The sequence below is a fragment of the Bos mutus genome, chromosome 1 (assembly GCF_027580195.1).
Source record: "Bos mutus isolate GX-2022 chromosome 1, NWIPB_WYAK_1.1, whole genome shotgun sequence".
Taxonomy (NCBI): Eukaryota; Metazoa; Chordata; class Mammalia; order Artiodactyla; family Bovidae; genus Bos; species Bos mutus.
In genome coordinates, this window is record NC_091617.1 from 127163612 (window position 1) to 127190054 (window position 26443).

Consider the following 26443-nt stretch of genomic DNA (forward strand, 5'->3'; position numbering starts at 1 on the left):
AAGGAGAAACGAAGACAAACAAAAATTCATTTCTCAAACAAATACAAATTAAGAGAAGTTGTGGCCAGTAGTAGTCTTACTTGTAAGAAGTTCTTTGGAGAAAAGGAACAACAAAAGTCAGTAACTTGGGTCTACAGAAAGGAAGGAAGCACACCGAAGAAGAAATACATGAAGATGAAATAAAAACTTAAGTTTTTCTTATTCTTAATTGATAGAATATATGACAGTTATATTTGAAATAACACCCACAATGTATTTGATTATGTATATATATGTATGTATTTGCTTATGTATATATGTATTAACTTATTTGTATATATATGCTTATATACACTTTAAAAAAACATAAGAAATGGAATAATATACTATATAAATTTGAAGACTTGATATTAAGAGGTCAGTTCTCCAGAAATTGATCTATAGATCCAAAGCAATTCCAACTGAGATCCTAGAAGGTTCTTTATAGCTTCTTTAAGAAGCAGATTCTATGATTTTTATTGAAATGCAAGGAACTTAGAATAGCCAAAGCCACTTTTATAGAGTAGAATAACAAGGGAGGCACAGAGTACTTACTTTCCAGACTTACTACATAAAGCTACAATAACCAGGGTAGTTTGGATTTGGCATAAAGATAGACATGTAACTCAATGAAATAGCATGAAGAGTCCAGAAATGGAGCAATGTGTATATGGTCAATTGATTTTCAACAAAGGTGTGATGATAATTCAATGAAGGAAAGCTAGTCTTTTCAACAAATGGAGTGGAACCAATGAGGTAGTCATATGGAGAAACCAATGAACCTCTATGCTACTTTCATCCTATCTGTAAAAATTAACCTCTAACAGAACATATTATAATCTAAAAGCTAAAACCATCCCTTTTCCAGAAGTAAATATGGGAGAAAATGTTTATGACCATGTCTGAGATAAAGATTTCCTAGATAAAACACAAAAAGCAGAAACTATGAAAGAAAAAATTTGATCAGTAGGACTTCGTGAAAATTAAGGATTTACCCTTTGGCAGCCCTGTTAAGAAAATAAAAATGCAAGTCTCAGGCTGGGAGAAAAACTTTGTCAGCCATGTATTGGGTAAAGGACTTGCATCCAGAATATATAAAGAACTCTTAAAACTTAGTTTTCAGAGTTCAAAGAACCCAATTTTTAAAAAAATGAACAAATATTTGATGACCCTTTACCAAAGAAGATAAAGAAATGGCAAATAAGCATATAAAAAGGTACTTATTATCATTTGTCAGAAAATAAATTCAAATTAAAACCTCAACGAAATATCACTACACACAATTTAGCATAGCTGGATTGAAAAGCTGGTATTAATAATACCAGCTAGAGAGGATGTAGAACTGAAACACACAAAGTATGGGAGAGGAAGATGGCATAGCCACTATGGAAAATAGTTTGGTGCTTTTGTACAAAGTTCAATATATATGTACCATAGACTCAGTGATTCCAATCCTAGATTTTTATCCTAGAGGAATTAAAGTATATTCCATGTAAGTATCTGTACATAAAGTTTATAGCAACTTTATTCAAAATCGACAAAAACCAAGAACAGTGTAAATGTCCCTCAGCAGGTGAATGGACAAATGGTGATATGTGCATGCAATGGAATTCTGAAAGTGAAAGTCAAGTCGCTCAGTCGTGTCCGGCTCTTTGCGACCCCATGGATTGTAGCCTACCAGGCTCCTCCCTCCATGGGATTCTCCAGGCAAGAGTACTGGAGTGGGGTGCCATTTCCTTCTCCAGGGGATCTTCCCGACCCAGAGATAGAACCCAGGTCTCCCTCATTCCAGGCAGACGCTTTAACCTCTGAGCCACCATGAAATTCTACTCAGTAATAAAAAGAAACAGTCTAATGATAGATGCAACAACACAGTTGACTCTTTTAAAATATTTATTTATCAATATTTTATTTATTTGACAGTGCCAGATCTTAGTTGCAACATGTGGGACCTTCCATCTTTGCTGTGGCAGGCAGAATCTTTAGTTGTGGCACGTGAACTCTTGGTTGCAGCCTGTGGGATCTGGTTCCCTGGTCAAATCTGAGCCCCCTGCATTAGGAATGTGGAGTCTTAGCCACTGGACTACCAGGGAAGGCCCCGAATCTTGAAAGCATTGCGCTAAACGAAAGAAGACTCCGAAGAACATATATCCTCTTCTTCCATTTCATGGCATTCTAGGAAGAGCGAAACTGTAGGGACAGGATGCAGACTGTGGTGGCCTGAAGCCAGGAGCTTTGGGGGGTGCCACAGGGAACTTTTGGGGATGATGAAAATGTTCTACATCTTCACTGTGGTGGTCGTTACAAGATAGTATACTTCTGTCCAAACTTCTCACACTTAAAACAGGTGACATGATCAAAGTTAGACTTTAAAAATCTGATTTTCCAAACTGCTGTGGCGTTTGCTGTGTTGTAATGTGTTCATATTGTTGGACAGTGGATCCAGCGTCAGAATGCTAAAGGGCTTGGGATAGGGTATAGGGGGAATACTTTGAAGAAAGGGAAGCAGCTTGGGCTGGGAAGGTGTCCACAGCTTTAGGGAAGCCTCTGACATCAGGCCCATCATTACCAAATGCAGTATGGCTTCTGTCTGAATAAGCTAATCATAGTAATAACTATCAGGCCTCCTAGGTGGTGCTAGTAGTAAAAAATCCACATGCCAATGCAGGAGACATAAGAGACACAGGTTTAATCCTTGGGTCAGGAAGATCCCCTGGAGTAGGAAATGGCAATCCACTCCAGTGTTCTCGCCTGGAGAATCCCATGGACAAAGGAGCCTGGTGGGCTATGGTCCATAGGGTCATAAAGAATTGGACACAACTGAAGTGATTTAGCACACATGCATGCTGTGCAAACATTATACAATTTACTCCTCATATACATCATGTGGGATCTGTACCGTTAGCCTTATTTTTCTCAGGAAAAAAATGAAGCTCCTGATAGTTATAGACCTATCAAGTCACCTGGACAGTGAGCTCTGACTGGAGTGAAGGCCGATTAGGAAAGCAGGACACCCTCTCTTTTTTCCTTTTAGTCTCATCCTGGCTTTGTTATTGTTTCAAGGACAGCAAACTCAAATGCCTTTAGGAGCCAGGTAGGTAGGTCATGTGGAAGAGGGGGGTGCCTGGGTGTCAGACTGCTTAAGGGGTGGAGCTGTGAGGAACATGCCCCATCTAAAGAGCCAGCAGCTTGTCAGCTCCGGCCAAGTTCTGCAAAGCGGGGTGCCAGCTCCATGTGGCCAGCTCTTGTTTTCCAGGAGAAGCACAAATCTGAATTTAAAAGTAATCTTTATAGTGAAATATTCTGAGTTCTAATTTATAGCTTGAAAATTAAGAACAATTTTGTATGTACCTAGCTAAACACATTATGGGTTAGATTGGGCCCCAAATTTTTCAAGATCTGTCCAATATAATTTTCTTTTAATCTAAGATTAAGAACCAAAAAAAGGAATTTTTTTTGCCATATGCTATATTCAAAGATCTGGAAGAGTGTATTGAATTTTTGGATGACATGCTACTTTAAACCATCTTGGCAGTTGCATTAGTCAGAATTTTCCAGAGAAGCAAGAACCAACATATATGAGAGATATGTATTTATTTTAAGGAATTAGTTCATGTGATTATGAAGACCCAGGAAAGAGCCAAAGTTGCAGTTCAAGTCTGACAAATTCCTGAAGAATTCCTGCTGCAGAATTCCTTCTTGTTCAGGGGAGGTCAGTCTTTTTTTTTTTCCATTTAGGCCTTCAACTGATTGTATGAGGCCCACCACTCTATGGAGGACATTGTATTTCACTCTAAGTTTACTGATTTAAGTGTTGCTGATGCTGCTACTGCTAAGTGGCTTCAGTCATGTCCGACTCTGTGCGACCCCATAGACGGCAGCCCACCAGGCTTCCCCGTCCCTGGGATTCTCCAGGCAAGAACACTGGAGTGGGTTGCCATTTCCTTCTCCAATGCATGAAAGTGAAAAGTGAAAGTGAAATCGCTCAGTCCTGTCTGACTCTTAGCGACCCCATGGACTGTAGCCTACCAGGCTCCTCCGTCCATGGGATTTTCCAGGCAAGAGTACTGGAGTGGGGTGCCATTGCCTTCTCCAGATTTAAGTGTTAATCTCATCCAAAGAAGAAAGAAAGAAACCCTACAGAAATATCCAGAATAATGTTTGGCCAAATATCTGTGTGCTGTGGCCCAGCCAAGTTGACACATAAAATTAACCATCCCAGTTGGTAATATGCATAATGGAGGGGCAGATTTGACAGGTAGGGCTGGGCTTCCATAAGGGCCTGGAGCAGGGACTGATCTGGGCTGTGATCAGCAGTCTTACATTTGGGACTGTATTCCATACCAGCTGTCTCTAGAATGTAACCAGAAACACATCCAGGAAACTAGAAAGCAGGGACAGCAGCCTGTTACCCAGACTCGGCAGACTTAATATAATAACTTTCAAGGAAAAGGTTGAAGTCAGAAGTTTGTTGCTGCTTGGAACAACTTTGTTAATCAGTACAGACCTCAGGGATAAAAACCAGGAGGTTGGAGATTGAAGGCTAGCCTTGTGAGTCAGTGAGTGAAGATTTTACCTGTTTGCAGGTCTGTTGATCGTATTTGGCCAATGGACAGAATACCTTGATTTGCATGTATTTTATAAGCCAAAGAATCATTTATTTGTGAAATCAAGCTTCAAATGGAAAAAACAGCTGCCTGCAGAGGCTGAGTGGAAGAGCCAAATGGGACCCAACCACTGGTGCTCAGAGTATGAGCTGTGTCCCCACATCCAGAGTACACACTGAGCTCTGCAAGGCTGGGGCAGGGGCCTGTGCTCAAGGGCTGCAGGTCCAGCTTCCAGCTCTGGTCAGTTAAGAAACTGATCCACCCCCAGTAGGGTGTGGGTGAAGAATATGAAGCAACCACTTGACCCTTGGCATCCTCATCTCCTAAATAAGAACATTTCCTGAGCTTGTCTACATTTTTGGCTACATACTCTTTGATGTTCTTTTTACACATTAATAATTTTGTAATATTGCTTACAGCCTAAATAAATGGTAATTCAGCGTTTCCTCTAGCATGGTGGATCCAAATTTGCTTTTTAATGTTGATTGTTTTAGAAATACTTCTTTTGGTTGAAGAATTTATTTTAGGACACGTCATGTAAATTTTTAGGGTTGTAACATTTGGAAACCTTCAAGGTTTTTTTTTCACATTGTCTCATCTAATGATATATTTGCTTAAATATTTGTGTAAGATATCATAAAATTGAATAGTTTCGCCCTTTATGTAATTTCTCCATTCTTTGAGGCATCTTTTTCTACCTTGTTTTAATATTTCTAGGAATTTTAACAAATCAAATTGATATGCCCTTAGAGGAATTGAGTAAGGCAGTGTTTTCCAACCTTTCTGGCACCAGGGACCAGTTTCACGGAGGTTAGTTTTTCCATGGACCGGGGCGGGAGGATGGTTTCATGATGATTCAAGCTTATTATGTTTATTGTGCACTTTATTTCTTTTATTATTACATCAACGCCACCTCAGATCATCAGGCATTAGATCTCGGAGGTTGGGGACCCCTGGACTAAAGCATCCCTGAAATGCTTAACACTAGGCAAAAGAGAAAAAATAATGAGAATTTAAAAATGCTTTAAAGGAGCCACACAGACTACATTGGGCTTACCAGGCGGGGTGGCGCTAGTGGTAAAGAATCCACCTGCCAGTGCAGGAAAGAGACACAAGTTCTATCCCTGGGTCAAGAAGATCCCCTGGAGTAGGAAATGGCAACCCACTCTAGTATTCTTGCTTGGGAAATCCCATGGACAGAGGAGCCTGGTGGGCTAGTCCATGGGGTCACAAAAGAGCAGGACATGAGTTAGCCACTAAACAACAATGATTTGAGCAGGTTTCTTTTATATTTCACCTCTTACTCTGTATTCAGATTGGAGGAGAGAAAGGGGGCTTCAAATTATGTCCTTACAGTGCTACATTGACCCAAGTTCCAGTCTCCTTTCTGTTTTAAATTATGGGATGTGAATACATGGTGAGTCAATGATCAAACTCACACAACTGATGGAAATAAAGTTCACTTGGTTTGAAGGATGTGGACTGGAGGGGAATGGTAGGGAGAGAGCCAGCTTGTCCAAACTTTGTGCATGTGTGAGGCACAGGTGAAGCTCAGAACAAGACATAAACACCCTGCACAAGATACATACCTACCTGGAAAGGACATACCTGTTAATTCAGCTCACTAACACTTAAGGGCAGAGTTTAAGCCCAGATATACTCTCCATGTGAACCTGAGCTCCAAAGTCAACTGCCAAAGCCAGAAGTTTTGTTACTTAAATCCTGAATTAGTTATGCTACGATGGTTGTGGAGAGTATCAATATTTCACATTATTTAATTTTCACTTTAATTACCTGGAATGTGACTTACTATTTGGAAATGACTCTTGAGAATACCTTGGACAGCAAGGAGATCAAACCAGTCAATCCTAAAGGAAATCAACCCTGAATATTTACTGGAAGGACTGATGCTGAAGCTGATACCCTGGTATTTTGGCCACCTCATGTGAAGAGTCAATTCATTAGAAAAGACCCTAATGCTGGGAAAGATTGAAGGCAGGAGGAGAAGGGATCGACAGAGGATGAAATAGTTGGATGGCATCAATGACTCAAATGACCAGAACTTGAGCAAACTCTAAGAGGTAGTGAAGGACAGGGAAGCCTGGCACGCTGCAGTCCATGGGATTGCAGAGTCAGACAAGACTGACTGACTGAACAGCACAAGGGGTAGGATGTCAACCTTTTGATGCACAAATTCTTTGTTTCCCTGCCCAGTAGTTTTTTATGTCTACTCCACACGGCCTGGGATGGGAGGGGTTGTCAGGTGGAGGGAACTGGAGGGCTTTTTCTGTAACTTTCCTGTGGGAGGACATTTTTTTTTAATTAATTTTATCGAAGTGCAGTTGACTTACAGTTTGTGTTAATTTCTGTTGCACAGCAAAGTGATTCAGTTATGCATATGTATATTGTTTTTCCTATCCTTTGCCATAATGGTTTATCACAGGATATTGAATATAGTTCTCTGTGCTATATAGTAGGACTTTGTTGTTTTATCCCTTCTTTGTTTTAGTTTTGGCTGTGCCATGTAGCATGAAAAATTTTAGTTTCCCCACCAAGGATTTGAACCTGTGCCTCCTGCAATGGTAGCGCAGAGTCCTAATCCCTGGACTGCCAGAATTCCCTATCCACTCTATATACACTAGTTTGCATCTGTTAATCCCAAATTCCCAATTCATACCTCCCCCTCACTCCCATCACCAGAGGACATCTTTTGCAGCTTAAGTTATAACACAGCAAGCAAATAAGACTTCTAGTTTCCTGTGCACCTATTTGTTTATAACTGGCTTTTCTAGACTGGCTGGACCAGTTTTGGAGCAGAGGTGGGGTTGTTTCAAAGACTTTCTTTCAAAGCTTTGTTTTCAGAACTCATTTCCCCCTCTTACTCTCAAAGGGGGGAAAACTGATAGCTTGGTATAGTTTATTTACTAGCAGCTTTTCCAAGGGAATTGAATTTCGGCATTTCAAAGGCTTTGTTTTCAGGACTTTTTTCTTTCCAGTTTTTTTCCCTTAGAGATAAAAGTTAGATCTATACAGTTTACAAAAGAAGTTCTTCTACAGGGATTTGTGCGCAGGTTCTTTCAGGGTTGCCAGAAGTATTCATTGTCAAATTTCCCCCAGTTCCTAGTCTGCTGGGTTCAAGCAGAAAGGGGCTTCAGCCTGTGACTTTGGGGTGGGGGGCTGTAGCTGCCATCTTATTACCCCTCCTCACAGTCTGGTGTCCAGCTTTATAGCTGCTCAGCTTCTGGCTGCTGCCCAGGCCCCATCTCAGCCCCTGACAACATCCACCTTCATGTTCATGTCCATCCTGGCCTCTAGCCTGGTTTGGGATTGGCCAAGCACTACCTCAACCCCACGGCTCCTTGATGAGCTCCACAGCCTGCAGCGTCCGTGGCCCACCTTCTCATTTCATCAGCTGAGACTGTGTCTTTGAAGTCATCTCTGTGGGAGAAGTGAAAGGCAAAGGAGAAAGGGAAAGATACACCCATCTGAATGTAGAGTTCTAGATTATAGCAAGGAGAGATAAGAAAGCTGAACAATGCAAAGAAATAAAGGAAAACAATAGAACGGGAAAGACTAACAATCTCTTCAAGAAAATTAGAGACACCAAGGGAACATTTCATGTAAAGATGGGCATGATAAAGGACAGAAATGGTAAGGACCTAACAAAAGCAGAAGAGATTAAGAAAAGGTGACAAGAATACACAGAAGAACTATATAGAAAAAGTCTTAATGATCTGGTTAATCACAATCTGGTTAAACCAAATTTAACCACAATCTCGTCACTCACCTAGAACCGGACATCTGGAGTGCAAAATCAACTAGGCCTTAGGAAGTGTTACTACGAACAAAGCTAGTGGAGGTGATGGAATTCCAGTTGGGCTATTTCAAATTCTAAAAGATTATGCTGTTAGAGTGCTGCACTCAATATGCCAGCAAATTTAGAAAACTCAGCAGTGGCCATAGGGTTGGAAAATGTCAGTTTTCATTCCAGTCCCAAAGAAGGGCAATGCCAAAGAATGTTCAAACTACTGCACAATTGCCCTCATTTCACATGATAAGAAGGTAATGCTCAAAATCTTTCAAGCTAAGCTTCAACAGTCCATGAACTGAGACTTCCAGATGTACAAACTGGATTTAGAAAAGGCAGAGGAACCAGAGATCAAATTGCCAACATCTGCTGGATCATGGAAAAAGCAAGGGAATTCCAGAAAAACATCTACTTCTGCTTTATTGACTATGCTAAAGCCTTTGACTGTGTGGATCACAACTGTGGAAAATTCATCAAGACATGGGAATACCAGACCACCTTACCTGTCTCCTGAGAAACCTGTATTCAAGTCAACAGTTAGAACTGGACATGGAACAACAAACTGGTTCAAAACTGGGAAAGGGGTACATCAAGCCTGCATATTGTTATTCTGCTTATTTAACTTCTATGCAGAGTACATCATGTGAAATGATGGGCTGGATGAAGCACAAGCTGGAATCAAGATTACCGAGAGAAATATCAACAGCCTCAGATATGCAGATGATACCACTCTAATGACTGAAAGTGAAAAGGAACAATAGAGCCTCTTGATGAGGGTAAAAGAGGAAAGTGAAAAAGCTGGCTTAAAACTCAAAAAACTTAAAATTCAAAAAACCAAGATCATGGCATCTAGTCCTACTACTTCATGACAAATAGAAGCAGAAAAAGTAGAAGCAGGGATAGATTTTATTTTCTTGGGCTCCCAAATCACTGCAGATGGTGACTGCAGTCATTAAATTAAAAGACACCTGCTCCTTGGAAGGAAAGCCATGAAAAACCTAGATGGTGTATTAAAAAGCAGAGACATCACTTTGCCAACAAAGGTCTATGTATTCAAAGCTAAGATTTTTCCAATAGTCATGTACAGATGTGAGAGTTGGATCATAAAGAAGGCTATGCATTGAAGAATGATGCTTTTGAACTGTGGGGTTGGGGAAGACTCTTGAGAGTCCCTTGAACTGCAAGGAGATCAAACCAGTCAATCCTAAAGGAAATCAACCCTAAATATTCATTAGAAGGACTGATGGTTGGAGCTGAAGCTCCAATACTTTGGCTACCTGATGTGAACAGCCAACTCATTGGAAAAGACCCTGATGCTGGGAAAGATTGAAGGCAGGAGGAGAAGGTGACAACAGAGGATGAGATGATTGGATGGCATCATCAACTCAATGGACATGAGTTTGAGGAAACTCCGGGAGATAGTGAAGGACAGGGAAGCCTGGTGTGCTGGAGTCCATGGCATTGCAAAAAGCTGGACACCACTGAGTGACTGAAGAACAACCACCACCACTTGGGTGTCTAATGCTTTCTGATGAGTTGACCTATAACTAGAAGCTCTAAAATTCTATCTCCTGCAGCTACACACTGTCTTTCAGCCTTCACATTCCCCTTCCCCACTTTTAACGAGCTATTTTTGTGCGCAGCCTCCTAGCTGCTGCCTGCGAGAGGAATGGTTGTGCTCATGTAAATGATGACCCTCACTCAGATGTTGGGAAAAATAAATCAATGGTTTACTTCACTTAGAGGTTGTAGGTGCAGCATGTAGGAAGTGGCCTGTCAAGGCCCATGCAGACATGGGAGGGGTTTTTTCATAACCGGAAGCCTGCCATGTTGAGCAAAGGTCGAGGAAATATAGATCATGGGCCCATTCAACTTTCCACCACTTCTTATACCTGACTGGACTACAGCCACAGGTGTTTGCCTACATATTCTGTCTCTACTTTCATGTCAAAGTCAGGGAGTTGTAACAGAGATTGCATGACATACAGATTCAAAAGTATTTACTATCTGATCTTTTCATCAAAAGTGTGCCAATCCCTTGTCTTCAGTCTGTTGAGGAGAGGAAACTTGAGGCTTCCAGCAAGGCCCGGAGAGATTCAGGAAGGCTTCCTGATGGCTGTCCAGCATCCTTTAAAATATCTATTCTGGGTGTGTGAGATATGAGTGATGCTTAGCCATGTACTAAAGTAAACGTAAGTTCCTGTGACTTTGCCTGCATATGAGAGCCTGAGGGAGGCTCCTAGTTGGCTTGTGCCTATTGTTCCCCTCCAAGGGATGCTATGCTCCTAAGAAAGGACAGAACCAAAGATGATATTCTAGTAATATTAGAAACAAAAAATGTTATAATTATTTGCATCTTTGTGAAGGTTTTAGGATGTTATTTACTTGATGACACCTCACTAGACATAATGAGGCCGTAACCCTTTGACCACCCATTTGTATGTGGTCAAACCACCTACAAACCCACCTACCACCATCTCAACCCATTTGTAAGGAGTTCAAACCCCCTTGGTAGCCCCAAGGTCAAGGAGCACAGGAGAGCTGTGGGCTGCCACATCCCGGGACAATCCACAAAATAACCATACTGGCAGAGTAAGTGGTGCCTTCCTTGTTGAGTTTCTGCCCATTTATCCCTGGCCCTGGGTAGAACAGCTGAGGCCACAAGGTGCACAAAACATGTGGTTTATTTATACTGATTGACTGTACCTGCAGAACCATCACCAGGGGCACTGTACCTGAGAAGTTCTAAAGTATTCAGATTCAGGACATGGTTTTATCTCTACAACCCGAGCTTATTCTCCATGATTGTGGTGTATTCCTCAAACAATGGGAAAGAAAATTTACTTGAAGCGTAAAAATAAGGCAAAGATGTAAGATGTCCTTTCAATGGCTAACAGGCTCAACCAAAGAGTACTTAATTATTTATGAGAATGTTCCTGTATTTGGCTTTGCTATTTGTTATTTATTAGAGTTGAGACATTGTGAAATTACATGTTGACTTATAATTCTGTTTGATAATCACTGCTGTGCCCCACCCCTCAAATTGTGATTCTATTGCTCTGTAAAACAGTAACTAGTTTTACATCTGGCACAGCAATTGTCTTTTAATTCCCTTCCCCCCTCCTTTTCCTCTAGAAATTTCATTTGAGCACTCTTTTTTAGAAAGCCTTTTGCTGATGACGATACAAACCCTGCTCCCACATACTCTTGGAAGCAGCTGTACCATTTTACTGGCTTGTAGTTAGGATGAAGGCAATGGCACCCCACTCCAGTACTGTTGCCTGGAAAATCCCATGAACAGAGAAGCCTGGTAGGCTGCAGTCCATGGGGTCACTAAGAGTCAGACATGACTGAGCGACTTCACTTTCACTTTTCACTTGCATGCATTGGAGAAGGAAATGGCAACCCACTCCAGTGTTCTTGCCTGGAGAATCTCAGGGATGGGGGAGCCTAGTGGGCTGCCGTCTAGGGGGTTGCACAGAGTCAGACACGACTGAAGCAACTTAGCAGCAGCAGCAGTTATGATGAAAGTTATGCCCCAGCTTGTAATTTCAAGCCCCTCCTCCCTTAATGGACTCTCACATCCCATTGGCCAAAGAAAATTTCCTCAAATGCTAGGGCAAAGGAAGTGGGAATGAATAGTAGCTCAATAAGTATCTAACCAATTGTCATGGTTAGTTTCAGGTGTCAACTTAATTGCACCTTGGGGTGCTCAGATAGCTGGTTAAACAGTATTTCTGGATGTGTCCTTGAGGATGGTTTTGGATGAGATTAGCATCTGGGTTGGAGGCTTGAGTAAAGTAGATGTCCCTCCCCAATGTGGGTAAGCACTATGCAATCTACTGAGGGTCTAAATGGAACAGAAAAGTTGATAAGGGAGAATAGATTCTGCCTGACTGCAGAGCTTGACAGCAATCTTTGCCCTCAGCACTCCTGGTTCTCAGGCCTTCAGACTTGAACTGCAACCTACGACATTGGCTCTCATGCTCATGGGCCTTTGAACTATACCACTGGTCTTCCTGGCTTCTCCAACTTGCTGATGGCAGACTGTGGGACTTCTCAGCGTCCAGTATCCCATGAGCCAATATCATCTATCTATCTATCCCAGCATTTATAGCTATCAGTTTAGTTCAGTCGCTCAGTCGTGTCCAACTCTTTGCGACCCCATGAACTGCAGCATGCCAGGCCTCCCTGTCCATCATCATCCCCTGGAGTTCACTCAAACTCACATCCATCGAGTCGGTGATGCCATCCAGCCATCTCATCTTCTGTTGTCCCCTTTCCCTCCTGCCCCCAATCCCTCCCAGCATCAGAGTCTTTTCCAGTGAGTCAACTCTTCGAATGAGGTGGCCAAAGTACTGGAGCTTCAGCTTTAGCATCATTCCTTCCAAAGAACACCCAGGGCTGATCTCCTTTAGAATGGACGGGTTGGATCTCCTTGCAGTCCAAGGGACTCTCAAGAGTCTTCTCCAACACCACAGTTCAAAAGCATCAATTCTTCGGCACTCAGCTTTCTTCACAGTCCAACTCTCACATCCATACATGACCATTGGAAAAACCATAGCCTTGCCTAGACGGACCTTTGTTGGCAAAGTAATGTCTCTGCTTTTCAATATGCTGTCTAGGTTGGTCATAACTTTTCTTCCAAGGAGTAACCGTCTTTTAATTTCATGGCTTACAGTCACCATCTGCAGTGATTTGGGAGCCCCCCAAAATAAAGTCTGATACTGTTTCCACTGTTTCCCCATCTATTTCCCATGAAGTGATCGGACCAGATGCCATGATCTTAGTTTTCTGAATGTTGAGCCCTAAGCCAACTTTTTCACTCTCCACTTTCACTTTCATCAAGAGGCTTTTTAGTTCCTCTTCACTTTCTGCCATAAGGGTGGTGTCATCTACACATCTGACATTATTGGTATTTCTCCCGGCAGTCTTGATTCCAGCTTGTGCTTCTTCCAGTCCAGTGTTTCTCATGATGTACTCTGCATATAAGTTAAATAAACAGGGTGACAATATACATCCTTGACGTACTCCTTGTCCTATTTGGAACCAGTCTGCTGTTCCATGTCCAGTTCTAACTGTTGCTTCCTGACCTGCATATAGGTTTCTCAAGGAGCAGGTCAGGTGGTCTGGTATTCCCATCTCTTTCAGAATTTTCCACAGTTTATTGTGATCCACAGTCAAAGGCTTTGGCATAGTCAATAAAGCAGAAATAGATGTTTTTCTGGAACTCTCTTGCTTTTTTGATGATCCAGCATATGTTGGCAATTTGGTCTCTGGTTCCTCTGCCTTTTCTAAAACAGCTTGAACATCTGGAAGTTCATGGTCCACGTATTGCTTAAGCCTGGCTTAGAGAATTTTGAGCATTACTTTACTAGTGTGTGAGATGAGTGCAATTGTGTGGTAGTTTGAACATTCTTTGGCATTTCCTTTCTTTGGGATTGGAATGAAAAGTGACCTTTCCAGTCCTGTGGCCACTGCTGAGTTTTCCAAATTTGCTGGCATATTGAGTGCAGCACTTTCACAGCATCATCTTTCAGGATTCGAAATAGCTCAACTGGAATTCTGTCACCTCCACTAGCTTTGTTCATAGTGATGCTTTCTAAGGCCCACTTGACTTCACATTCCAGGATGTCTGGCTCTAGGTCAGTGATCCCACCACCATGATTATCTGGGTCGTGAAGATCTTTTTTGTACAGTTCTTCTGTGTATTCTTGCCATCTCTTCTTAATATCTTCTGCTTCTGTCAGGTCCATACCATTTCTGTCCTTTATCGAGCCCATCTTTGCATGAAATGTTCCCTTGGTATCTCTAATTATCTTGAAGAGATCTCTAGTCTTTCCCATTCTGTTGTTTTCCTCTATTTCTTTGCATTGATAGCTGAAGAAGGCTTTCTTATCTCTTTTTGCTATTCTTTGGAACTCTGCATTCAGATGCTTATATCTTTGCTTTTCTCCTTTGCTTTTCACTTTTCTTCTTTTCACAGCTATTTGTAAGGCCTCCCCAGACAGCCGTTTTCTTTTTTTGCATTTCTTTTCCATGGGGATGTTCTTGATCCCTGTCTCCTGTACAATGTCACGAACCTCCGTCCATAGTTCATCAGGCACTCTATCTATCAGATCTAGTCCCTTAAATCTATTTCTCACTTCCACACTATAATCATAAGGGATTTGATTTAGGTCATACCTGAATGGTCTAGTGGTTTTCCCTACTTTCTTCAATTTAAGTGTGAATTTGGCAATAAGGAGCTCATGATCTGAGCCACAGTCAGCTCCCGGTCTTGTTTTTGCTGACTGTATAGACCTTCTCCATCTTTGGCTGCAAAGAATATAATCAATCTGATTTTGGTATTGATCATCTGGTGATGTCCATGTGTAGAGTCTTCTCTTGTGTTGTTGGAAGAGGGTGTTTGCTATGACCAGTGTGCTCTCTTGGCAAAATTCTATTAGCCTTTGCCCTGCTTCATTCAGTATTCCAAGGCCAAATTTGCCTGTTACCCCAGGTGTTTCTTGACTTCCTACTTTTGCATTCCAGTCCCCTATAATGAAAAGGACATCTTTTTTGGGTGTTAGTTCTAAAAGGTCTTGTAGGTCTTCATAGAACCGTTCAACTTCCGCTTCTTCAGCATTACGGGTTGGGGCATAGACTTGGATTACTGTGATATTGAATGGTTTGCCTTGGAAACGAACAGAGATCATTCTTTCATTTTTTAGATTGCATCCAAGTACTGCATTTCAAACTCTTTTGTTGACCGTGATGGCTACTCCATTTCTTCTGAGGGATTCCTGCCCACAGTAGTAGATATAATGGTCATCTGAGTTAAATTCACCCATTCCAGTCCATTTTAGTTCACTGATTCCTAGAATGTCGGTGTTCACTCTTGCCGTCTCTTGTTTGACCACTTCCAATTTGCCTTGATTCATGGACCTAACATCCCAGGTTCCCATGCAATATTGCCCTTTACAGCATCGGACCTTGCTTCTATCACCAGTCACATCCACAACTGGGTATTGTTTTTGCTTTGGCTCCATCCCTTCATTCTTTCTGCAGTTATTTCTCCACTGATCTCCAGTAGCATATTGGGCACCTCTGACCTGGGGAGTTCCTCTTTCAGTGTCCTATCATTTTGCCTTTTCATACTGTTCATCGGGTTCTCAAGGCAAGAATCCTGAGGTGGTTTGCTATTCCTGTATTGTATCTCTCTCTGTATCTCTATACCTCTTCCATTAGTTCTGTTTCTCTGGAGAACTCTGACTCATATACCAACCAGAGTGGATCAACTGGGGCATTTCATCAGCAGGTCTCCCTGCAGTGCACTCAGTCAGATTCCTAGGACAAATAAAAGTGATCGTGTATTATATAAAACATAGAAGCGTGCAAACTGACTTCTCAGCAAAAGTGCTGATTATAAATTGCAGCCCCATGAATGTATATCACAGACTTGTGATACAAGGCAGAACCAGTTGGAGATAATAAGTAAATTTAACCAATTCAAATGTTGTAATACCATAATCCTACACTGGTATCAGGTACAGAGATTTTTTTTTTTAAAGAATGTCGCTTGTCACAACTTTGTAGGTAAATAGATAGAGCCGATGTAAGCATGCTCATAAAAGACTAAGGTTACACCCATTCAAAAAACATCTAAGATGAAGCAGAAAATTTGAATTAGAGGTGAGAAACTCTGCAGCCTTGGGGACTAAATCTGGCCCATCTTGAGTTTTGTAAATAAAGTTTTATTGAGACACTGTGATGCACATCCCTTTACTTGTGATTTTATGGCTGCTTTAGTGCTACCAGAGCACAGCTGAATATTTGCAACAGAGCCACAGGGCCCACAGAATCTAAAATAGTTACTCTTTGGCCCTTTACAGGAAACATTTGCTGACCCCAATCTAAAATATTCCAAATCTGATTTTTGTCTATTCTTAAACTGCCTCTGGATACACCATAAACTGCAAAGTGACATTGAAGGTGGCAGGATGAGCATTGCTAATCCCCCAATCTCAGAGAACCACAGCCTCCTCGGAGCTGTGGAAACAGGAGTCTGCTAGGGGACCTGTTGAGAGCTTCTCCTTCCCTGTTTCTTTTCAGGCATTCTAGAGAAAAGCTTTTCTAAAGGGAAAAATGTTCTGGGTGTTAACATCCCTCAAAGATTTTCCTCCCTCATAAACCTCGAGTTGAAAACAAAAGATATTTCTTTGAAATGTGAAAAACTCCATTTGCAGCAGAAGAGACAGGCACATGCGGTGTCAGGCTGCTGGCTCCCTGCTGACATTGCCAGGATTAAAAATAGCCGTTCTGTTTGTCCTTCAGCTCTGTATTGAACTGGAGCCTCTGAGCCGAGTTCTCCTTAGCTTCACGCTTAATGAAGCATAATTTGTATTAATAGCAGCTATTAAATCTAGAGTGCTTAATAGGAATTTACAGAGGAGGCCCTGAGTCACCGAGCACCTCAGACATGGTCCCCAGAGAGCTGAGCTCAGGCCTGGATGTGGCAGTGATGAATCTTGGGCCTGGTGAGGTGAGGCAGCAGTGGGTGAGCAGGGGAGAAGCAGGGCTCAAACCTTCCACCAGCCTTGGGCTTTCTCAGGTCCCAGGTCCTACTCATGGTCCCTGCATCAGGTAGTGGCTGCATTCCAGAAAAGGCAGTGTTGGGTGCTGGGCAACAAGTGGAGTTGATGAATTTACAGACTTGCATTAGATTTGGATTCTGCTGTGTCAACTGGCCCTGTTCTCTTAACATCTCTGAACCTTAGGGTTTGTTTTTTTTTTTTTTTAACCTGAGAAATAGAGATAATTAAATATGGATAATACAGTATGATATAATGGGAATTTCTATGAAGAATAACAAGGAAAGACAGAAATGAACATTTGATGCTGGTTCTGTATCTCTGTTTTCTCATCCTTCTTTAAAACTATCTCCATTTTAAATGTCATATGGAAGGATTTCTGTAGAAAATGATTGCAAGAAGCAAAAGAGCTCCTTTTCAGTTGTGTATTAGCAAACATTTCCTTACTAGACCAGGCTTCCTGCCGTTAACACATGCTGTGTTTGTATTTCCACTATTGTAAATCCTCTGCTCAAAGGTCTGTCCCTGTCCCCGTCCCCACCCCCACCCCATGAGTTCCTTAAAGGCAGTGGGAGAAGCAAATGGTCCTTATCATCATGAACTCTCCCCTGTCTTAGCACAGAATTCTAAGTAGGTGTGTGATTGTATGGTTGCTATCAACAATCTCACTGTACAATTAAGAAAACAGTGTTAAACACTGGGTCTAATTTTCCTTAATAATAGTTCCAGCTGCTTGCCCTTGGGCAAATCACTTAGTCCATTTGGGCCTCAATTTCCACATCTGCAAAATGGGGCTAATAAGAATACAACTTCATAGATCGTTGAGACAATTAACTATAAATACAAGCACTTAGATTGGGCTTCTGCCCTCTAGTGGTTATTTTTACTGGAAGTGCCATATAGTTATTTCCATCAGAGCAGAAAAGAAAGACTGAAGAGCCTTCAGTGAGTAGCCAGTAGAATTTTCTGACAGTTGCATGCTCAGTGTGAATGTCCCTTTCTGCCCTGGGCCATGGAATTGGTCTCCATGGTGGAGGCCTGGCTTCAAGCACAGCTTCTGCTCAGCACATGGGGAGTGGGGAGAAGGCAACAGAATGCAAAACTTCAAAGAAATGATCAAGTTTGCAGCCTCCCTTTGGAAAGTACTGTTTGAAGTAAGTCATTGCAACCCTGCCCCAGGGCCATTTAAACATGCCTGGGAGAGAACGCCTATAAAAGTCTGTTAAAGCCCTGAAGCGGGATCATTCATAACAGCTGTGGTCTGGGTCTCAGGCAGCCAACAGGAAAACAGACTGTGAAGACCTGGCAATGTGGGAGCCTGAGCGACTTCACAGAGCCACCCTTTCCAAGGAGCCAGCGTTAGAAGAGGAGGAGACTGCTCATTGTTTTATTGGGTCAGCAAGAAAGCTCTTAGTTTCATGAGCAAGCTCATGAACCTGTATCTTTCTACCCACATGCGCCAGGGGATTCTATTTCAGGGGATTATTCATTTCCATGATGTTGGCTTAGCCAACACAAAGGTAGGGCTCTTTGCTGGACTGTGTACATGCAGACAAGCATTCCTAGAACATTTGTGCATCTGTGGAAGGCAGGAGGCATCTGCAGAGTTGATGACCTGGCAGGACCTGAGGCGGATCCCCCAGCTCTGTGTATGTTAGCCTCTGGGACAAGAAAGGACTCTTGGTTTGCAGAGGAATAAACTGTGAGGTGACTTAGGGAGTCACAGGGACAGGGCAATAATACTCCAGTTGGCTCCCAAGCTTGCCCCTCTTTCCTTCAGTGGGTAAGTTCTGAGGTGCCAGCACAAGCTGAGACAGTGCGAATGAGACTGACTGGGACCTGGGACCAAAGACCCTTTACTGCGTTCCTTGCACCTGGACAAATATCTCTTGGAGCAACAGAACACAAAGAAACTACAAGGAACTAAAAATAACTTCACGTATGCTGCAGCATGAGTCCCAGTAAAGACTTACCTGAATTCCTCATCTGGCCTCATCAATTTCTATTGATTAAAGAGTCCAAGGACCCAGGTCAGTAACATAGAAACTTGGAAACTGCAAGTTCTCCCATCAGGGAGTGGATCCAGCGTTTGCTTGGTTTTTATTGATTATGACTACAAAATTAGATAAAAATGGATATTTATTTAGAATAAGACAGAAATTACATCAAATTTCATATATTTAAAAGCTGATAAAATCAGAAGAATAGCATTGAGCTTAAATAGAAAATCAGATACAGTTCTATGATGCTTTTCATAAACATATTTTGATAGTATATACTTTGATCATTTCTTCATGTGACAACAATTTTATAATGTTATTTTCTAAGGAAGAAAGAGATGATTCAGTCATTCCTTTTGCCTAGTTTGTCAAAAATTGCTTTATATTATTGGTAGTTGAGGAAAATTTCTTTCATCCTCATGTATCATCAAAGTAATGGCATGTAAATAGTAGAATTGTGAATTAGGGGAAAACTTCTATCTCCAATGTAAGGATTGCATATTCTAGGTCTCTGGCTTTTTTTTTTTTTTCTTGTTCAGTAATGTTCTGATTCTCATCATCTCTTTTATCTCTTCTGCTGTTTTTTAATCTATACATGTTAAATATCATACTTTCCTTATCTTCCTCTGGAGCATCAATATTTTAGTCTAGAGTGATATAAGGGGTTTTGACATTTTGAAGCCTGTGTTAGTCTGTCTTTCAGTTGATATTTTTGGCATCCCCTAGGACAGTTTCCTTCTATCATATTTTTGTTTTAGAGTGATCATTAATTTTGAAAATTATACAAAATTGATCTATAATTAAGAATTACACAAAGGACATTGAAATCCACTTCTGTGATGCCAGTTATTGTTCAGTCGCTCAGTTCTGTTGGACTCTTTGTGACCCCATGGGCTGCAGCACACCAGGCTCCCCTGTCCTCCACTATCTCCAGGAGTTTGCTCAAATTCATGTCCATTGAATCAGTGATGACATTTAACCATCTTATCCTCTGACACCCCCTTCTCCTTTTGTCTTCAGTCTTTCCCAGGATCAAGGTCTTTTCCAATGAGTTGACTCTTCATATCACATGGCCAAAATATTGGAGCTTCAGCTTTAGCATCAGTCACTCCAATGAATATTCAGCACTGATTTCCTTTAGGATCGACTGGTTTGATCTCCTTGCAGTCCAAGGGACTCTCGAGAGTCTTCTCCAACACCACAGTTCAGAAGCACCAATTCTTCAGTGTATCATCCAACTCTCCCACCTATACATGACTACTGGAAAAACCATAGCTTTAATTATACTGACCTTTGTCAGCAAAAGTGATGTCTCTGTTTTTTAATATGCTGTCTAGGTTTGTCATAGATTTCCTTCCAAGGAGCAAGCTTCTCTTAATTTCGTGGCTGCAGTCACTGTCAGCAGTGATTTCAAAACTCAAGAAAATAAAATCTGTCAATGTGTCCATTTTTTCCCCATCTATTTGCCATGAGGTGATGGATCGGATGCCATGATCTTAGTTTTTTGAATGTTGAGTTTTAAGCCAGCTTTTTCACTCTCCTCTAAAGTTCCTCTTCAATTTTTGCCATTAGGGTGGTATCATCTGCATATCTGAGGCTGTTGATATTTCTCTCAGCAATCTTGGTTCCAACTTGTGATTCATCCAGCCTGGCATTTCACATGATGTACTCTGCATCTAAGTTAAATCAACAGGGTGACAATATACAGCCTGGACGTGGTCCTTTTCCAGTTTTGAACCAGTCTGGTTCCAACTGTTAATTTTTGAATTGCATACAAATTTCTCAGGAGACACATAAGGTAGTCTGGTATTCTCATCTCTTTAAGAATTTTCCAATTTGTTGTGATCCACACAGTCAAAGGCTTTAGCGTAGTCAAAAAAGCAGAAGTAGATGTTTTTCTGGAGTTCCCTTGCTTTTCCCATGATCCAGCAGATGTTGGCAATTTGATCTCTGGTTCCTCTGCCTTTTCTATATCCAGCTTGTACATCTGGAAGTCCTTGGTTCACGTACTGTTGAAGCCTAGCTTGAAGGATTTTGAGCATTCCCTTCCTAGCATGTCAGATGAGCACAGTTGTACAGTAGTTTGAATGGTAGTACTTTGTGTTTAACTGTATAATTTTGAAATAAACTTATGCTCCGTACACTGACTGTGTAGGAGTTTGGCCAGACAAGTTTCTTAAGGTTGTTTTTTTTGCTTCAGTGGTAATTTTGTATGCAGTTTTATCTGAAACTTTCAGACTTTTTGGAGGACAAATTACATCAGCTATACTAAGCTGTACCTGATGTATGGGGAGGTTTAAGACATGAAATTTCCCACGTAGTCATGTTCTCTGTTTGCATTATTGCTACCAGTTTGTGCCCTATAACACAAGAATCAAGATAAAATTTACTGTTACATTCCATAAAAAGGAATTTTAAAATACGTGCCAAGTTGATAATTGTATATACAACATTATTAATTATAATCCTGAGAAGAGGGACATTTTTATTTGGGTGTGGATGAGCTCCAAAGCCTTTGTTTACAACTGTTTCTTCCTATGATGACAAGAGTATTACACATTTGGTTCTGGCTCCGTGCATTCTTTTTTTTGCTTGGCTGTACTGGGTCTTTGTCACAGTGTGTGGGGGCTTCTCTGGTTCCAGCCTGGGAGCTTAATTGCCCCGCGGCATGTGGGATCTTAGTTCCCTGGCCAGGGATCAAGTCCATGTCCTGTGCCATTAGAAGGGACATTCTTAACCACCAAACAACCAGGAAGTCCCTGGCTTCATGTATTTTAACTTTTTTTGGTTGTGGTTCACCTGCAGGCACAGGGGAACATGTTTATACTGTTACCCCATCTCTGGACCTTTGTCCCTGATGCTGGAGGGGCTGGCACACGTAGGTGAAAGAGTATCCCACAGAAGACACTGTAGCACTTTTGTAAAATGCCCCACTCAATCCAAATTGAATCTATCCCGCAGCCACTTCAGTGCCACCTGCATGAAAGGAAGTGACGCAGGGGGAAGTCAGATGGAGAACAGTGTGAACCCACTGTATTTAAATATCTTATTTTTGACAAATCACATGACTATGAGGATACGTTGTTAGGGCCCCTGGCAGAGCCTTGGGAAGGAGCTGGGCAAGTGAGGAGACCTGAGGCTAGAGCATCCTCAGCTTCGTGGAGAATCCAGCTCTGTCCATCCATAGAGAGGGAGGGAGGAGGAGAGAGAGGCTAGTAGACAGACATGGCAGGATAATCTGATCCTTCTATGTCCAGGGAAAGCACACGGCAGTGAGGAATCAGAGAGGAGAGGACCTAAGTCAGTGTGGGTGGCAGGGAAGGTATTCTTGGGGACAGAGTGTCCAAACTGGAACCTGAATGATGGCCAGCACTTAGCTAGACAAACCAGCTGAGATAGATGTTTCAGGTAGAAGGCACAGCACGAGCAAGGGTCCAGAGGTGTGGATGTCCACAGAGTCCAGGGATGCACACATGGCTGTGCTGTAACTCAGAGTGTCAGGAGAGAAGGGGACAGAAAAGAAGCTCAATGAGAGAGCAGGAGTGACGTCACAAAGGGCCTGGAGGACCACGCTACGGGGATTCTACCCTGGGTGATGGGGCGAGACTTTGACAGAGGTGGATGAGATTTGCGTTTAGAAAGCTCACTTAGAGCAACGTTGAATTGCATAGAAGTGGGGTAATTAAAACTAGGACCAGTGCAGTAGTATCGATAAGAGTAGCTTTGTGTGAGAAGAAAAGGTCCAAATGTTAGGGGAGAAAAATAACAAAAAGATGAGAAAAGAGACTTTGTATATGTGAGGATTTCCAAGGATAGTGATCTAAGTGTCTAAGTTGATGCGATGTTGAGATTGGGCAGAGGAAGAAAGTAGCTTTGTTGGGGTGGCTGGATGAGCTGCTTGAGATTCTTACAGGGCATCTCAGTGAAGACGAACCAGTTGCATCTGCAGTGCTGGGAAGGCACTTGCAGTGACTCCTGGAAGTTAGTGAAGCTACAAGCATTCGCAAACTCTTCCAAGGAAAGTCTGTGGCATGGTAAGAGTTGAGGACATAGCACCAAACCCTGAAATAGTAATAGTGAAGGCAAAAAAGTGGAGGGATATGCATTGGAGATTGTGAAGAAATGGTCAAGGTGTAGGAGGAAGATCAGTCTCCAGGGAAGTTTTCTTGAATTTGGGTGTGATCCTAGGACAGGTTAGAATCAGACAGAGCTTCCAAGGAACCAGTGATGTTTGGGGTGTTAGTTGCTCAGTTGTGCCCAACTCTTTCATGACCCCATGGACTGTAGCCTGCCAGGCTCCTCTGTCCATGGGAATTTTCCAGTAAAGAATACTGGAGTAGGTTGCCATGCCATTCTCTGGGAGATCTTCCCAACCCAGGGGTCAAACCCAGGTCTCAGGCATTGGAAGGTAGATTCTTTACCGTCTTAGCCACCAGGGAAGCCCACTGATGGTTGGGGAAGCCCCCAAAATGGCAAGCATGATTTCCATTTTAGAATTCCAGGTTAATTTTCCATGTTGGCTTCATCTGGTTTATTGTGCCAGTAATTTAAAGGAGAAAACAATTTCCATTTTATTTGTGTTTTTCTTCAGGGGGACTCAAGAAAATACAAAACAATAAGACTGTCAATATCTGAGGTAGACATCCATGCAATCAATAGAGAACATAGACAAACACAAGATAATTATAGTTTTACATTGCATTCTATTTAGATGGATACAGTTATCCATTCTTCTGCTTAAATTAGCCAGAATAATGCTATAGAACTTAAAACAATGAAGGTCTATTTCCCATGCATAGTTCATATCTACCATGGTCAGTGAGCTCGGCCCCGCATGGTTACTCAGGATCCAGGCTGGCAGAAAGTCTACCATCTTGAAGCTACACCATTTGGAACGTTTGACTTCTGCAGTCATTTTACTAGGGAAGAAGAGAAGTCCTGGCTTTGTCATGTCCTGGCTTTAATTTGCTTTGTCCCAGAAGGGGTATGAACCACTTTAAGACATAGTCCTTTGGCCATATAACTGCCCATATAACTGCATAGAGCTGGGAAATGTGGAGGTATAGGTGGTGGCCAGTACATGTCTCTGCCATGCTCCATATTGTAAAAATCCAAAGTCCCCAAAGCCAATTTACATAATAAAATATATACAAAAACCAATAATAAAATATCTTACAATTAATATTAGCAAATATTAGTAAAATGCTTTTATTGAAAATCTAAACAAACACAAATGAAGTGCATCTATGTCTGGTTTCATTAGAAGCAATTTACTTCTTTAAAAGCATCTAGTTATTTAGACGCTGACATATTATCTGTAACACTACCACATTGATATTACATTTATATATTTTCCAAGCTTCTAATCACAACTTGTTCTTTCTGGTGACTGGCCTTCATCCAGCAGCACGCCATGAGTCACCTCATTAGAACAAAAGACACTTCTATCACCCAGGGAATACTAAGCATTTTAAGAGCCTTGTTCAGGAACCACGGGCAGAGACTAATATATGTATTTTCTATTATTTCACACCTTGAGGAAATGTTCATGTTATTTTATGTTTATCTAAAACTCATATTACTATGACACAGAATAATTTTGGAATGTTACCAGTTTCCATAGCATATGGAAAGGAGAAAGCAAGGGAATTACTGCTTAGTATTATGTTTATTATTTATTGAAAGGAGGAAGCAAGGGAATTCCAGAAAAACATCTACTTCTGCTGCATTGACCATGCTAAAGCCTTTGACTGTGTGGATGATAACGAACTGTGGAAAATTCTTAAAGACGTGGGAATACCAGACCACCTTACCTGCCTCCTGAGAAACCTGTGTGTGTGTCAAGAAGCAACAGTTAGAACTGGACATGGCACAATGGACTGATTCCAAATTGGGAAACGAGTGCATCAAGGCTGTATATTGGCACCCAGCTTATTTAACTTATATGCAGAGTACATCATGTGAAATGTCAGACTGGAAGACCCACAAGCTGGAATCAAGATTGCTACAGGAAATATCAACAACCTCAGATGTGTAGATGATACCACTTAATGGCAGAAAGCAAGGAGAACTAAAGAGCCTCTTGATGAGTGTGAAAGAGGAGAGTGAAAAATCTGGCTTAAAACTCAACATTCAAAAAGCTAAGATCATGGCATCCAGTCCCATCACTTCATGGCAAATAGATGGGGAAAAAGTGGAAGCAGTGACAGATTTTATTTTCCTGGGCTCCCAATTCACTGCAGATGGTGACTACAGCCATGAAATTAAAAGACATTTACTCCTTGAAAGGAAATCTACGACAAACCTAGACAGCATATCAAAAAGCAGAGACATCATTTTTGTTGACAAAGGTCATATAGCCAAAGCTATGGTTTTTTCAGTAGTCATGTACAGATATGAGAGTTGGACCACAAAGAAGGCTGAGCAATGAGGAATTGATGTTTTTGAATTGTGGTGCTAGAGAAAACTCTTGAGAGTCCCTTGGACTGCAAGGAGATCAAACCAGTCAATCCTAAAGGAAATCAGTCCTAAATATTCATTGGGAGGACTGATGCTGTAGCTGAAGCTCCAATACTTTCACCACCTGATGTGAGGAGCCAACGCACTAGAAAATACCCTGATACTGGGAAAGATGGAGAGCAGGAGGAGAAGGGGATGACAGAGGATGAGATGGTTGGATGGCATCATCAACTCAATGGACATGATTCTGAGCAAACTCTGGGAGATAGTGGAGGACAGGGGAGCCTGGCATGCTGCAGTCCATGGGGTCATAGAGTCGGACACAACTTAGTGACTGAATAACAATGACATACTTTAAAATTAGTAATTAAAATGAGCTTAATTACAATAGCATCTTATTTTTTGATTTTGAATTCATTTGGAAATTTCTGAAAGCTGTGATTTGTAGCTCTTTAAAAGTACTTGCAAATAGGCCATTTTCCCCCTGGTCAAAACATATTTATTTTTCAAGAATGCTGTTTTGAAGGAAGTTTTTAAAAAACAATTTTACAAATGGGTTTTAGACATTTAATTATTGTTTTTATATTGGATATTTAAGAGATACCTTTACTTATCAAAGGGCGTTCCAAGTACTCAGTGGTAAAGAATTTACATGCCAAGGCAAGAGACACAAGAGACGGAGATTTAATCTCTCAGTCCAGAAGATCCCCTGGAGGAGGAATGGCAACCTGCTCTGGTATTCTTGCCTGCCACCCCTTCCAGTCCTCTCATCTCTGTTCCAGGCAGGAAGAAGAGAGAAGGGTAAAGTCGAAGGCTACCTCAGCCTTGCCTTTTAATTCAGGCAAGAACATCTTCCTCAGGGTCTTCCAGCTACATCTAATTGCCCAAACTGAGTGAAGTGACTATGCTTAGCTGCAGGGACACAGGAAGGTTGTATAATTTTAACTGTTCTGTTCATAAGCAGGGAAGTGAGAGTGT